Raw genomic sequence first — 10,527 nt, 5'->3', positions numbered from 1 at the left:
TGCCCCCAGGACTCCTCAAATCCACTGAAGCAATAGGTTTAACATCTTCAGGCAAAGGGCAGAGAGCGACTGTAGCAACAGAGTTATTTCTCATCTTTGACCAGCAAATGGGATTTTTGAGTCAACAGCTAGATAATAGTTTCCAAAGCCAGGCTTTTGTAAGAAGAAATGAATTTTTAAATTCCTTGAGCTCTCATTAACATGTCAGGAGTCAGTACTGAAGGTCTGGCTCATACTGTTTCTATAAATCTTGAGTAGGGAAAACTTAGGATATAGTGTAAAAGAAGCCTTGGTTACACAAGAAGTGCAGGGAGAAATCTGACCTCTTCAGGCCTGAGGAATTGTGAGGAAGAAGAAGATGGGGCCAGAGAGCAGCCAAAGAGTCAAACACATGTGCTCATGGTTCCCTGCTGCTGGGAGAATCTTGTGTGAATCGCGTCTTCAGGTTGGTGGCCTGCTACCCTTGCTGGGGCCTCTGTGTTTTGACACTCCAGGGGCACCCGTTACATTGCATCTTTTGTGAATGTCCCTTCCTGGAGTTGAACGATGCTGTGGCCCTCTTCCCAGGCATGGCCTGATGAGGACTTTAGGTAACTAGGAGGAATTTGTTTGAAGGAGACAGTGCAGCTTGCAGAGGGAAGCAGCTAGAGAGACGAGCGTGAGGGGGCTCCCTTGATACTGCTGAGTCTTGGTGTATTGGGCACAGGATCTGAAACTTGCTTTGTGGCCTGGTAAGAAGTCACTGGGGTGCTAAGAGGGGAATCAGACAAGTCTGGGGACAGAAATAAGCAGCCAAGGCATGCCATTCAATGACAAAGGCCAGCCCTGAGTATCAGAAAATGAACTTCAAGCCATGAAGCCAGATGGTACCATCCTTAGCAGATGACAACCCTGAGATCAGACAGCTACCCCATGCCAGGTTTGCAGAATGGAGCAATACCTGGGCCAGCTGTCTCACTGTCTCAACTCATTCTCCCAATTACCAGAAATACTCCTGAGTTTTCACCTTCTCTCAAACGCCATCTTGAAAAGCCAAGTGAAGAGGGGAAAAACAGCTCCATTGAAAGGGTTTTAATTTAAATTATGTGAAAATTCATCCAACAGATTCACTTTCATAGGGAGATACTACTAACTGTCAAATTCTCCCCTATCCTCACCTCATACCTCTACAATTTAGGAGGATTTGGAGGAAGGTGGAAAATAAGTTAAGTTAGATCAGTTAAAGAATATACAAATGCCTGTTTTATTTTGTATTGGTTTGGGTTTTTGCTTGCCAGCATAGTCAAGTATGTATACATTTATAATCCTGTTCTACCAGGTTGGCTGTTGGCCCTTTGGATGAACAGGTCCTAAATTAATTCTATTATAATTAGTCTGAGAGTCTTAGAAGTCTTCTACTTTCCCAGCAAAGAAGGGATTAATTGCTGAGGACACACACTCTGAGACAGTTAAAATGTGAGCCTCTTGGGGCTGGAAGCCATCTGGGAGACCATGTTGTTAATGCAACATTTTTACTTTCAGGAGAAACTGTAGTCCAAGAAGCTTCCACTTCATGTCTCCTGGAACTCTCTGGGAGCTCTGAGTTGATGCAAAATAAGTCTGACCACCCACCTACACATACCATAGGCCATGGGTAGGTGTCCAGGTAACAGTGGCAACTAAGTCCAGCCTTCCACCATTCTAAACATGTGCCAAACCTTGGGTAAGCTTTCTTGGACCACACTAACTCATTCACCAGATGAATTCCACCTAATGACTTCAGCTTACAACATGTGGAGCAGAAGAACTGGTAAGGTAAGCTCTACCCAAATCCCTGACCCACAAAGTCATGAGATGAAATCAAATAGTAGTGTGTGAAGCAGCTAAATTTTGGGGTGTCCTATTCATTCAGCAATAGGTGACTAGCAAAGTAGAAAGAAAGGGTGAGAGGGTGTCAGAAAAGAAGTTAACCCCAATTTTGGTGGTCTGCAAAGTGGTAGATGGGGTGGTGGAGGTGGGGTGTAAACGCAGCCTTGAGGATGGCACAGCCTTGGGCAGGTGGTAATGGCAGCAGGCCCAGGGATCTCTGTGTGGGGAAGAGAGTAAGGAAACTGTGGGAGTAGGACCCCATAGGGAACATTCTGGGCTTGTCTGGTGGAACTGAGGTGTGGCTGGTGTGAGTGGGAACAGCAGCAGGAAGAGATTTTTTTAAAAAATCGCTGGCCAGGGTTGGGACAGTGTGTGAAATTGGAGACACTCCCTGCTACGGAGAAGGGGGTTTCATGGTGAAGGCCTCGCCCCTGTTATCGCTGCTGCAGTGCCAGCCACTGTCTATTGAGATCCTGTCCTGGTGACAAACAGATGGGGCCACTGAGCCAGCTCAACTCTAATGTCAGGTTTCTTTGCCCAGTGAGAGAGTCCTAAGCTGTGGTTTGTGCTAAATCCATCCCAGCTATGTTTGGGTGGTCTCCTGGTCAAGAATGAACCCAAAATCTACATTCTGAAGGCTCCCAGAAAGAGAACCCTATGGCAGAGGCTGTTCTCCCCGCAATGTGCCCACCCAGCCTGCGTTCTGACATCCCTTGGCTGGTGGTTATTCCTTTTCCCCTTTCCATATCCCCCGTTAAAGCACAACCATTCTGCCCATTCATTTGCTCACCAGTTATTTCTTGAGTGCCTGTTACTATATGCTGAGTACTTTTCTAGTCCCTTCCCAACATTGAAGAAGACAGTCTGAGTGCTGGTTCTAGGAAGGTTACATTCTAACAGGGGAAACAGGTAAACAGCAGACAAACCAGATCATTGCAAGAGGCATGAGAGAAGAAACCAGCACGTCAACCCAAAGTGAGTGAAGCTAGAGAACAGTATTTGATACACGGTCACGGAAAACCTCCTGGAAGACAATGTTTGAGTAGAGTCTTGAACCATAAAGAAGCAGCAGACATGTGAGAGCTGAGGGAAGGGCTCTTAGAGAGAGTGAACAGGGACCTAGAAGCTGGGATCATTTCAGGCAACCGAGGACACAGAGAAGGCGTAGAGCAAAGAGTGAAAGAGTGAGAGGTGAGAGAATGGATTGAGGAGTCAGGCAGTGTCCTCATGGGATATCTGCAAGGGCTGGCGAGGGGTTGGGTTTCATTTTAAGTGGTGTGGGAAGCATGAGGGAAGACAGCACAAGTTGGTTTATTTTTAAACAGATCTTGCCCTAAAGGAATGAGTGATGGAATGTGAAGTTACATTCAATTCAAGGTGGGTGAACTTTTCCTGTAAGGGGCCAGAGGAATAAATATTTTAAGATTTGGGGTGGTTTAGTCCCTGTTGCAATGACTGAGTTGTGTCTCACGAAAGCAGCCATAAACAATCTATGGACAGAACGAGTGTTATTATATTCAGTAGAACTTCAGTTACAAACACAGGTAGTGGGCTAGATTTGGTCCATAGGCAGAGGCTGCAGACGGTGGAGCAGATGATGGGGTGCAGGAAAGTAGGAATTGAGTGGGCCAAGCAGAGTGGTGAAGTGTGTTTATTGGGAGCATGGACAATGAGAAAACACAAGGCCGCAGGCTGTGAGAAGAGGTGGAGGTGAGGGAGAGCGGTGTCAGCACCAACTCAAACATGTCCTAATTTTGCAAGGCCTGGCCCCACAAAGGCACATGAGCACATGTTGTTGACCAGGCTGGTGACAACAGGAGCCAAAGATGCTGGTATTCTGGGGCCATTGGTTTTGTGGGACCTGAAATTTAGCAATTTGGGAGTGCTCTTAAAGAAAATGAATATAAAACTATAGGTATAAAACCAGGGACAGGGCCTTGGTAGAAACCTACTCAAGTAACAGGCCCTGAAGCAGGAGCTTTATGGGCTTCAGGGTAAATCCACCTCCGCCTGTATATACCGATCTGCCACCACCAGCCAAGCTCACAGCAGTTATCTGAGTCTCATTAGTTTAAGTCAGACTATTTCAAATTAAGCCTCCTTAGTGACATCTGGTGCACCAATGATACTTTGAAACACTCAGCATCCTAAAAAAAAAAAAAAAAAAGAGGCACACTGGGGTCCTGCTGGAACAGATTTGTCCTCATCTGGGTGCACTTTTTTGGGCCCAGGCCCACCTCTCAGTCCTTAGGATCCCAAATAGCTTCAACGGGTTGCCACACTGCAAGTTGCTGAGGCTCATGTCCGACTGGTGTCCTCACCCTTATATTACCAGAGAGGACACTGGAACCCCAAGAGAACGTGTGCCTGTGCAATGAAATGGAGATTTTATGGGTTGTGTTTGTTCTCTTTTATCCGGAAAGATTGTGCATGTGCAGCTCAGCCCTTCCTCTGGATTCCATGGATCTTTACTGGGAAAATACTTTTTTTTTTTAGCCTTTATGACTGCTTTATTTCCCTTCACATATGTTTTCTTTTTTTTTTTATTGTTGGGGATTCATTGAGGGTACAATAAGACAGGTTACACTGATTGCAATTGTTAGGTAAAGTCCCTCTTGCAATCATGTCTTGCCCCCATAAAGTGTGACACCCACCAAGGCCCCACCCCCCTCCTTCCGTCCCTCTTTCTGCTTCCTCCCCATAACCTTAATTGTCCTTAATTGTCCTCATATCAAAATTGAGTACACAGGATTCATGCTTCTCCATTCTTGTGATGCTTTACTAAGAATAATGTCTTCCACGTCCATCCAGGTTAATACGAAGGATGTAAAGTCTCCATTTTTTTTAATGGCTGAATAGTATTCCATGGTATACATATACCACAGCTTGTTAATCCATTCCTGGGTTGGTGGGCATTTAGGCTGTTTCCACATTTTGGCGATTGTAAATTGAGCTGCAAGAAACAGTCTAGTACAAGTGTCCTTATGATAAAAGGATTTTTTTTCCTTCTGGGTAGATGCCCAGTAATGGGATTGCAGGATCAAATGGGAGGTCTAGCTTGAGTGCTTTGAGGTTTCTCCATACTTCCTTCCAGAAAGGTTGTACTAGTTTGCAGTCCCACCAGCAGTGTAAAAGTGTTCCCTTCTCTCCACATCCACGCCAGCATCTGCAGTTTTGAGATTTTGTGATGTGGGCCATTCTCACTGGGGTTAGATGATATCTCAGGGATGTTTTGATTTGCATTTCTCTAATATATAGAGATGATGAACATTTTTTCATGTGTTTGTTAGCCATTCGTCTGTCGTCTTTAGAGAAAGTTCTATTCACGTCTCTTGCCCATTGATATAAGGGATTGTTGGCTTTTTTCATGTGGATTAATTTGAGTTCTCTATAGATCCTAGTTATCAAGCTTTTGTCTGATTGAAAATATGCAAATATCCTTTCCCATTGTGTGGGTTGTCTCTTTGCTTTGGTTATTGTCTCCTTAGCTGTACAGAAGCTTTTCAGTTTAATGAAGTCCCATTTGTTTATTTTTGTTGTTGTTGCAATTGCCATGGCAGTCTTCTTCATGAAGTCTTTCCCCAGGCCAATATCTTCCAGTGTTTTTCCTATGCTTTCTTGGAGGATTTTTATTGTTTCATGCCTTAAATTTAAGTCCTTTATCCATCTTAAATCAATTTTTGTGAGTGGGGAAAGGTGTGGGTCCAGTTTCAGTGTTTTACATGTAGACATCCAACTCTCCCAACACCATTTATTGAATAGGGAGTCTTTCCCCAAGGTATGTTCTTGTTTGGTTTATCGAAGATTAGGTGGTTGTAAGATGTTAGTTTCATGTCTTGGTTTTCAATTTGATTCCAAGTGTCTATGTCTCTGTTTTTGTGCCAGTACCATGCTGTCTTGACCACTATGGCTTTCTAGTACAGACTAAAATCTGGTATGCTGATGCCCCCAGCTTTATTTTTATTACTAAGAACTGCCTTAGCTATACAGGGTTTTTTCCGGTTCCATACAAAACGCAGAATCATTTTTTCCAAATCTTGAAAGTACGATGTTGGTATTTTGATAGGAATGGCATTGAATAGGTAGATTGCTTTGGGAAGTATAGACATTTTAACAATGTTCATTCCTCCCGTCCATGAGCATGGTATGCTCTTCCATTTGTTAATATCCTCTGCTATTTCCTTTCTGAGGATTTCATAGTTTTCTTTATAGAGGTCCTTCACCTCCTTCGTTAGGTATATTCCTAGGTATTTCATTTTCTTTGAAACTATGGTGAAGGGAGTTGTGTCCTTAATTAGCTTCTCATCTTGACTGTTATTGGTGTATACAAAGGCTACTGACTTGTGGACATTGATTTTATATCCTGAAACATTACTGTATTTTTTGATGACTTCTAGGAGTCTTGTGGTTGAGTCTTTGGGGTTCTCTAAGTATAAGATCATGTCGTCAGCAAGGAGGGAGAGTTTGACCTCCTCTGCTCCCATTTGGATTCCCTTTATTTCCTTGTCTTGCCTAATTGTATTGACTAGAACTTCTAGCACTACGTTGAATAGTAAAGGTGACAGAGGACAACCTTGTCTGGTTCCAGTTCTAAGAGAAAAAGCTTTCAGTTTTACTCCATTCAGTAAAATATTGGCTGTGGGTTTGTCCTAGATAGCTTTAATCAGTTTTAGAAATGTGCCACCTATGCCTATACTCTTCAGTGTTCTAATTAGAAAAGGATGCTGGATTTTATCAAATGCTTTTTCTGCATCTATTGAGAGGATCATGTGATCTTTATTTTTGCCTCTGTTAATATGGTGGATAACGTTTATGGACTTGTGTATGTTAAACCAGCCTTGCATCCCTGGGATGAAGCCTACTTGATCATGATGAATGACTTTTTTGATGATAAGCTGTAATCTATTGGCTGGGATTTTGTTGAGAATTTTTGCATCTATATTCATGAGTGAGATTGATCTGAAATTCTCCTTTTTGTTTGGGTCTTTTCCTGGTTTTGGTATCAGGGTGATGTTTGCTTCATAGAATGTGTTGGGGAAAATTCCTTCTTTCTCAATTTTCTGGAATAATTTCTGCAGTACAGGAATAAGCTCTTCCTTGAAGGTTTGATAGAATTCTGGAGTGAAGCCATCTGGACCAGGGCATTTTTTGGTTGGAAGATTTTTTATTGTTTCTTTGATCTCAGTGCTTGAAATTGGTCTGTTCAGGAGCTCTATTTCTTCCTGGCTGAGTCTAGGGAGAGGGTGTGATTCCAAATATTGATCCATTTCCTTCACCTTGTCAAATTTCTGGGCATAGAGTTTCTGGTAGTATTCAGAGATGAACTCTTGTATCTCTGTGGGATCAGTTGTTATTTCCCCTTTATCATTTCTGATTGAGGTTACTAGAGATTTTACTTTTCTGTTCCTCGTTAGTCTGGCCAATGGTTTATCTATTTTATTTATTTTTTTCAAAACACCAACTCCTTGTTTCATTAATTTTCTGAATGATTCTTTTGTTTTCAATTTCCTTGATCTCTGATTTGATTTTGGATATTTCTTTTCTTCTACTGAGTTTAGGCTTAGATTGTTCTTCTTTTTCCAATTCCATAAGATCGCTTGTGAGATTGTTGATGCGCTCTCTTTCTGTTTTTCGAATGTAGGCATCTAAAGCGATGAATTTTCCTCTCAAAACTGCTTTTGCAGTATCCCACAGGTTTTGGTAGCTTGTGTCTTCATTGTTGTTATGCTCAAGGAAGTTAATGATTTCCTGTTTTATTTCTTCCTTCACCCATCTGTTATTCAACAGAAGATTGTTTAATTTCCATGTCTTTGGGTGGGGTCGAGCGTTTTTGTTAGAGTTGAGTTCCACCTTTAGTGCCTTATGGTCTGAGAAGATACAAGGTAAAATTTCAATTCTTTTGATTCTGTTGATATTTGTTTTGTGTCCCAGGATATGATCAATTTTGGAGAATGTTCCATGGGGTGATAAGAAGAATGTATATTCTTTATCTTTGGGGTGGAGTGTTCTGTATGCGTCTATCGAGCACAGTTGTTCTAGGGTCTCATTTAAATCTCTTATATCTTTGTTTAATTTCTGTTTAGAGGATCTGTCCAGCTCTCTAAGAGGAGTGTTAAAGTCCCCTGTTATGATGGTATTATCGGATATCATATTGCTCAGACTAAGGTCTGCTTCAAGAATCTGGGAGCATTTAAATTGGGTGCATAGATATTTAGAATTGAAATGTCTTTTTGTTGTATTTTTCCCTTGACCAATATAAAGTGACCATCTTTGTCTTTTTTGACTTTAGTTGCTTTAAATCCACATGTATCTGAAAATAAGATTGCAACTCCTCTTTTCTTCTGAATTCCATTTGCCTGAAAAATTGTCTTCCAACCCTTGACTCGGAGCTTTAATTTGTCTTTTGAAGCCAGGTGTGTTTCTTGCAGACAGCAAATGGATGGCTTGTGTTTTTTAATCCAGTCAGCCAATCTATGTCTCTTCACTGCGGAATTCAAGCCATTAACATTTATGGAGATAATTGATAAGTTTGGTAGTATTCTATTCATCTTATTTTGTGAGAGTCCATTGCTTAGTTTTATCTTTTGCATCAATGTGGAGGTTAGGTTCTGTCCTTTAGTTTCTGAGTTTTTACTTTGCTGCTGATCCATTGTGGTGGTCAGTGTGCAGAACAGGTTGAAGTATTTCCTGTAGAGCTGGTCTTGTTGTGGCGAATTTCCTCAATGTTTGTATATCCGTAAATGATTTGATTTCTCCGTCAATTTTGAAGCTTAGCTTAGCAGGGTACAGAATTCTGGGCTGGAAATTGTTCTGTTTAAGTAGATTAAAGGTAGATGACCATTGTCTTCTTGCTTGGAAAGTTTCATTAGAGAAGTCTGCAGTCACTCTGATGGATTTGTCCCTGTAGGTCAACTGGTGCTTACTCCTGGCAGCTTGTAGAATCTTTTCTTTTGTCTTGACTTTGGACAGGTTCATCACAATGTGTCTTGGAGAAGCTCGGTTAGAGTTGAGGCGACCTGGGGTCCAATAGCCCTCTGAAAGCAGTGTGTCAGAATCTTTGGTGATATTTGGGAAATTTTCTTTTATAATATTCTCTAGTATGGCTTCCATTCCTCTGGGGCATTCTTCTTCCCCTTCTGGGATTCCTGTAACTCGTATGTTGGAACGCTTCATAAAGTCCCATAATTCTGACAGTGAACATTCTGCTTTCTCTCTCTTCTTTTCTGCCTCTTTTACTATCTGAGTTATCTCAAGAATTTTGTCTTCTACCTCTGAAATTCTTTCTTCTGCATGGTCTAACCTGTTGCTGATACTTTCCATTGCATCTTTAAGTTCCCTAATTGACTGTTTCAGTTCCTTCAGCTCTGCTATATCCTTTTTATATTCTTCATATCGTCATCTCTTATTTGATTCTGTTTTTGGATTTCCTTTTGGTTATTTTCCACTTTATTAGCAGTTTCCTTCATTGTGTCCATCATTTCTTTCATTGTTTTCAACATGTGTATTCTAAATTCCCTTTCTGTCATTCCTAACATTTCTTTATAGGTGGAATCCTCTGCAGTAGCTACCTCATGGTCCCTTGGTGGTGTTGTTCTAGACTGGTTCTTCATGTTGCCTGGAGTTTTCTGCTGATTCTTCCTCATGAGTGATTTCTTTTATCTGTTTCCTTGCTGTAATTTTCCTTTCACTTCCTCTTGCTCTTTAAGTTCTCGTGCCTGTGGAAGGTGCGACCAGGTTTAGACGGATTGGACACACGCAACCTCTTGCCGTTTTTCCACTGTTTTAGTCCTCCTCTTGGGGTCCAGAAGTCTCTCGCTGACTCCCTGTATCCTCACAGGGGTGATGATAGGCAGATCCCATCAGCCAGAGATACCTGGAGTCCTATCTCCCCAGAGTCACGGTGCCCAGATGCAAGGAAGCTGTTACTCGGCTGCCATCTTGCTCCACCTCTTGGGAAAATACTTTGATAAGCACTTTGGATGCTTCCGGGTGTGAGTGGAACCACCCTGAGGAAGACAAAAGGGAGAGGGAGTGCTTGGTGGCTTAGGAGACAGGAGGGAAGGAAGGGCAGGTGGGAAGGAGGAAATGGAGCCAGAGGCAGTCGGGCAGGGGAAGGGCATTCTCTCCGTAACCTTTCTTCTTTCTCTTCCAATACTCCCACTGTCCTTTCCTCACCAGACAAATTATCAGTTAAACCCACGAAGGAAGGAAGAAACGAAGGGCTAACACAAAGTGCTTGATGAGCATGGATTTCTTTGGAAACAGTGGACATAGCTGAGCTTCTCAGCAAGAATGAGGAGGAGGGTGCTCGCTTCAGAAGCACATATACCAAAATTGAAATGATACAGAGAAGATTAGCATGGCCCCTGCGCAAGGATGACACGCAAATTCATGAAGCATTCCATATTTTTAAGAATTAAAGCAATACAAAAAAAAGAATGAGGGTGAAGGTGAGTGAAAATAAACAAAACAGGTAAGAAGAATGGAAGACATGGAAACCCAAGGGAATTTGGGAGAAGACTTAGATTGGCACAGCCTTGGATTGAAGGTCAATTCCAAACTTAACCATATCTGTGAAATACCGAGGGACCCTGCCTGGTAGCTCTGGTGGCAGTAGGTGGCACATGCCTGGTGGAGTCCCTGTAGGTGAGTGCAGCAGCCATCAGGGCCAGAAAGTGG

General features: G+C 42.4%; 1 non-coding gene across 1 annotated transcript; it reads left to right on the top strand.

Annotated features, from left to right (window-relative positions):
• The first annotated feature begins 10,152 nt into the window (after positions 1-10,152).
• LOC128579975 (U6 spliceosomal RNA) lies at positions 10,153-10,259 on the top strand. Its single transcript, XR_008378341.1, has one exon. It is a non-coding gene; the product is annotated as a U6 spliceosomal RNA (small nuclear RNA).
• Positions 10,260-10,527: the final 268 nt, after the last annotated feature.

Source organism: Nycticebus coucang, chromosome 2 (genome assembly GCF_027406575.1).
Source record: "Nycticebus coucang isolate mNycCou1 chromosome 2, mNycCou1.pri, whole genome shotgun sequence".
Classification (NCBI taxonomy): Eukaryota; Metazoa; Chordata; class Mammalia; order Primates; family Lorisidae; genus Nycticebus; species Nycticebus coucang.
The sequence above is the reverse complement of the archived record's forward strand: the minus strand, read 5'-3'. Positions and strand labels throughout refer to the sequence as shown.